We start from the raw sequence: 6,000 nt of genomic DNA, 5'->3' as shown, positions 1-6,000 counted from the left end.
AGGAAAGGAAACAATAAACCAAAAGAAAAGGAAAATAAATGGAAAGAAAAGGAAACTTAACCACAAAATATCATGTTCAAAGTTTTATTGAAAAAATTTCGAAATAAAATAAACAGAATTGCTGAATTTCAACTGATCAACTAAATATTTGCAACGACGTGAAAGAGTCTTGAATCTTACAAATTTCAAACTGATGCCAGCTTGTCCGGAAAGTAAAAGCGGAATATGCGCAACGCCAACTACATTGCCACAATCATGGCTTTGGTTTTGAAAGTATGGACCCTTAATCTCCATGACTCTAGTGACTTATAACGGGCTGTTGTGGGAACACCAAAAAGTAGTTTAAATATAAAATAAATTCAATATATCACTGATTAAAGAATAATTATTGTTTAAAAACCAGTTATTTCTTAAGTCAGGCAATTTTAAGATAATTATGAGTGCAATCACACCCACTGATATTAATGCTAAACGTAAAAGCTAAACATAACTTTGGGGCGTATTAATTATTCAGGCGGGTTTCATTTTTCCCGTTTAGGCCGTTAGGTATCAGCAATCCAATGACCTATGGAGAACGGTGTTGTTAATAAGTAAAATGATTTATTACTTACTTTTCATTAATCTATACATGTATCAAATTTAATATAATTAATTATTAATATTTATACTATATATTATTAATATTTATACTTATATAATATTATAAATTAACTTTTTTTCAAGTATTTTATCAAAAATCTATTTTTTGTTTTTAAAAAAAATATTTATATGCATATTTTAACACTGAAACTATAAGTGAAATACGATGATTTTTCGTTTGGAACTGTTTTTGAATTGAGTGACTTACACCATTTAAGCATAAGAACCATTATTTTTTACACTAGAATTATTCATCAATTTAATACCCTTTCTAGAATGCTTGAAAAAGTTTCAAGCAAATTACATCTTCGCTTAACTTCCGCACCAAAAATTCTTCGGAGGATTTAACAAGAATATTTTAGAGCAGACACATTCTCCATGTCAAACATTTCACTGCTTCCCAAGCAACAGAAACGAACTAAAAGTTTTCCAGCTTCTTAATTTTCCCGGCATAAATAAAAGTCGAACTATCAGGTTGAAAAATGGTTTCTGTATTCCATACTGACTCTTACTTCTTAGAAGATGGGGATAAAGGACTGTTGGACACTAATAAATAACGTTTACAGCAACCGACCGTGCAAATGTAACGTTACTGTGAAAAATAAATTCGGAGTTAACGCCTCGTTTAAAGACGTAAAACAGCTGCAAGCTGTCTTCAGAAGGTCTTAATATGGATGTTATAAATTGAAATTGAGTACAAAGAAAGCATTTAAAAATGAAAGCAATTTTTATTCTGTCTTGTGTCAATATTGCGAATTTTAGTGAATTTATAGGTATAGTTTCATGTGTGAAACTTGCTTTCGATTTGGTGTGTATAAGATAAATGGGTTTTTGTTTACATTAAATTACTTAAAATAAGATTTTTAATAAAATTTTTTGAAACGTTGAACTAATGACTTTTTGTCTCAAAAAGGGCACGTTTAAAAATTGCGCATTAAATTGTTCTGCGGTCTTTGAACATGTATTAAATATTCTGTTTAGTATTTACTTGGTTAAGATCTGTTATCTTGATTAGGGTTAAATGTTTTAACTTTGTGAATTGTAATATTTTGTTGGTTGGGGCTTTTGGGGTTTTGTGTTTATGGATGTTGTTTATTGAAATTAATTACGAAAAAAAGCTTTTAGAAATAAAATTAATTTTTTTAAATTCTAATCTGTTTTCGAATACAATATGAAAAATGGATTTCACATTTATTTAAACGTTTAAGTAAGATTTTTATGGAAAACTTTTGAAACGTTAACCCGACGGCTTATTGTCTGCAGTAGGGATTTTTTTAAAAATTTCTCCTTAAAATGTGAAATTAAAATTTTTTGAAAATATGAGAGAAACATTCTGTTACGAAAGTTTTTTATAAACCTCTGTTGCTTTTGTGTATCAGAGTATTTTATTGTTAAAAATTCTCTTAAGTAACTGTACGATTGAGTGTGTATATTGTTTTAAAATAGTACCGATCTTTAAAAGTCGCACATCAACATATTTTCCTATAGTTAAGAACCTATTATTCATTCTAATACTTTGTTACGCTCAGTTGATCTTGTTTTGCCTTGCGTTGAAAGGAGTTGAATGTTTATATGTCACATAATTAAATGATTTTGCTGCTTGTAAGATTTTGTTACTATTTACTTTAAGCAGCTGCTTGGTTGATAATATTTATTGATTATTGATTATTTAAAAGACAGTTATTAAAACGTACAGCTTGGATCAATCATTATTTTTTTAAAGTATCTTTTAAGTTCTGTAAATCATGTTGTTTAAACATGTGAATTCATGGATAAGAAACTGTTGTAAGTATTTGTAAAAAAATCATGCTAATTAAATATTTAAGAGCAATTAATTTAAAAACAATGTTACACAATTGTTACAAACATATTGCGAATATTGGATCAAAATTGGTGCTTTATTTTATTTTAACTGATTTTAGTTTTACAAACTGTATTATTTTAAGAAATAAAAACGTCTAAGTCGGAGTATCATTTAGTTTATTTGAAATATTTTAGTAGTTTAAATTCAGTTTTGTAATCTGCATTTCAATTTTTACACTCTTTTTCAATTCCATTGTTCTTGATTATATTATTTTCTATTTATGTAATATTAAGAAGAAACTAGAATAATCAATATAAATAATAAGTGAAGGTATAACTTTATAGAAAGATTGCAGTATGGATATATTACTTATTGTTGTTAATATGCGAATAAAACCCCATTTTTCCTCTCGCTCTCAGGTAAGTTGCGCGAGTTGCTTAAGTTAGTGTAACGACTTATAGATAGGGGAAATCCGTATATAGCAGTTAAGAAGCTGTCTGAGAGGTGGTTTGTTCGTTCAGTTGCATCATAGCTATGATGACTGATTAAGATGTATTTTCCTTTGCATAGCACTGTGTGCGCGAGATGTTATTTCTTCAAGTTGTATTTTAATAAACTCTTTATTTTCCGGCATTGCTTCTGTGTTCTTCAACTAAACAACACTTACAATAAATGAATTTTTGAAAAGGCATTTACATTTAAAAAAAAAGTATATTTTCATTAAATATGTTTACTTCTTCACTTGACTTTAAGAATATGTCAAAACTAAAGATTTTCAATAAATTGTTAAAAAATTTGAATAAGAAGTTTTATTCCTTAGAATGTAAACGATGTAAAATTGAAAACCGTTAATTCAATTTAAAAACAAAACTTCGTAGTTTTTTAAATTACCTTAAAAATACTAAATATTTGAATCATTTTAATTCTTAAATTAGAAAATCATCTCTTGACTTTGATTCTTACTATAATTAATAATTTTAATCATAAAATAAATTTTTAATTTTTTAATTTTTCTAAATTAAGTTAAATACAAAATTTTTAAGTAAATTAAATAATAATTTTATGTATTGTTAAACATAAAATATATACTTGGAACAGTTGAACATAGTATCATATAAATTTCCCTAATCAAATAATTAAATGGAAATTATCGAATTAATAAAGAAATTACCTGTTCAACATATTGGAGTTACTTTACATAGGTTTTTCGCAATTAAATTGCTACAACTGTTTTCGTATTTTAAATATTAATTAATTTTTGTTTTAATATTTTTACTTTTTAGTAGCTTTTAAAGTTAGTTATTCAATATTTGTCTTCCATTAACGAAATAAAAATAATTTCAATAAAACCGTAATTTAAATAAAAATAATTTAGTAATGTTTTGCCACGACACATAAACATATGGACATTGTTTACTGGAAGTTCTGATTTTCAAAATTATATTTCTTATTGCCACTCATTTAGTTAAAAATACAAAACTGGAAAGGAGATTTAACCGAATAAATAGTTTTTATACCATGCTCTATATCATAATAAAACTATAAAATTTTAATAAAAAAATATTTTGTTGTTTCTATCAAAATCATATAAAACTGTAATTCTATCATTACCAAATCATTACCAAAAAATCATTACCAAAGAACTTCGAAAAAATTACTGAGCTTTTTGCTGTTCCCATAGAGAAAGAACCATAACCATATTCTGATATTTCGACCATACTTTTCTTCTCAGTGCACAAATAACAAAAAAAATCTTAAATTTGTTAATAATTTGATTCATAAATTCAAAAAAACCATACTGATTTTAAATTAATCCTTTTAGGTTTTTGTAGAGGCAAATTAAAGAAAGTATCGTTTCTTGAGAAGCGTAATTTGGATTTTGTACTGCGTTTGACATTTCACTGTTCAAAGTACATCCCAAAAGTTCAAACTTTTATAAATCATTTTACCACATTTATATTTGCCAGAAGTAGCAAAGCTCAAGTTAGAATAAAGAATTAGATTCGTAATTATTTTTGAAATGCACTTTTGCTTTGAATATTTCACATGACAGTAAAAAAAAACTGTTGGCATCATATTTATATTATTGTATTTAAATTTATTAAATAAGTCTATCTTCTTAGCTAAAAGATATTTCATTTATTTTCATCACTTTAGAGCGAGATAATTTAATTCATGTCAATGTATCCACTTAGTTTCTTGCAAGAAGAACAAGTATTTGCTTTTAAGACAAATGAATTTTTATAATACAACAACAGCAATAAAATGTACTCTTTATTTAAAGGATAGTATTAGACATTTTGATGTAAAAGATAAAAATAGTAGCGATAGCTTCTCTTATTTAAAGCTTACACATTTTTTCTTTTTATTGAATTATTTCAATAAAGTAAATTTTTTAAAATAAGAATTCTTAAGGAAGATTTTAGCAATTTATTTATTTTTAAAATGCCACCTTAATATTTAAAGGCTATTTCTCAATTTTTATTTTGAAAGAAATTTTACCCCGATTTCATTTTTGTTTTATTTTTAAACTATATGTTACAGTGTGTAAAACAACAAAAAAGTACAAATATTGTGTATTTTAAAGATTTTTCTCTCGTCAGAAATTTACTTTTTAAACTTCCATTTTATTCTATGTTTTAACATGAATTCATATCGAAAATTATTATTCACTGTATGAAACAAACCTGTTTAAATATGAAAAGTAGCAAGCGAAAAATAAATCAAAAGTTTCCAAGTTTTTTTTCATGAAGTTTTCATTGGAAATGTTAATATTTTTGAGAATATAAACTAATTATGGAAACAATTTTAAATATTCTTTTAAATATATCGCAGCTAAAAAGATCCCTTGGTTGTTTCATGTAATGCTGATTTTTCAATTCATTTATTGTTAGTTTTAATTTGAAGAAAAATGCTAGTATTCAATGAATCAAATGATGCAAAATTTTGAGGAAAAGTAAGCAAAAGATACAAGTTAATTTTTTAAGAATAAAGTTTACAATTTGGGTTACAGTGAAAATGCCATTTGTTTTATACTTAAAATAACAAGATTGTTTTCCACGGTTTTGCTAAGCTACTGATAACATCAACAATCTCAGCACAAGTAATTTTGATCGATTCCTTTAAATGAAACTAGGATTATCATCGAAAGTGCTTTCATGGAAATGGAAATTGCATGGAAAATTTTCCATGAATATACTTTTTAGCTTAAGCAAGAACTTTTTAAGAAATTATTGTTTTAACGGAATTTTTTTAAAAGACGCTAAAGTTCATAAATTACAGTTAAATTTAATTAATTTCTTTGATAATTGTTTTGATACATAATCTGGAACATTAAACATAATTATTATTAATTTAATATCAGTTAGGAAAAAAATAAGAATGTAATTTTTATTTCAGTTTTCGAGATTTTTTAATAAAATTATATAAATTCCTTTTTGGATAGTTAAAATCTTAAAAATGAACGATAAGAAAGAAAAACGTTGATGTAAATATTAAAATAGGATCTACTTTATGTTTTGGAGTTACTTTAAATATGCTTTTGGCATTTAAGTTAC

Source organism: Parasteatoda tepidariorum, chromosome 7 (assembly GCF_043381705.1).
Source record: "Parasteatoda tepidariorum isolate YZ-2023 chromosome 7, CAS_Ptep_4.0, whole genome shotgun sequence".
NCBI lineage: Eukaryota > Metazoa > Arthropoda > Arachnida > Araneae > Theridiidae > Parasteatoda > Parasteatoda tepidariorum.
This window is presented reverse-complemented; position numbering follows the sequence as displayed.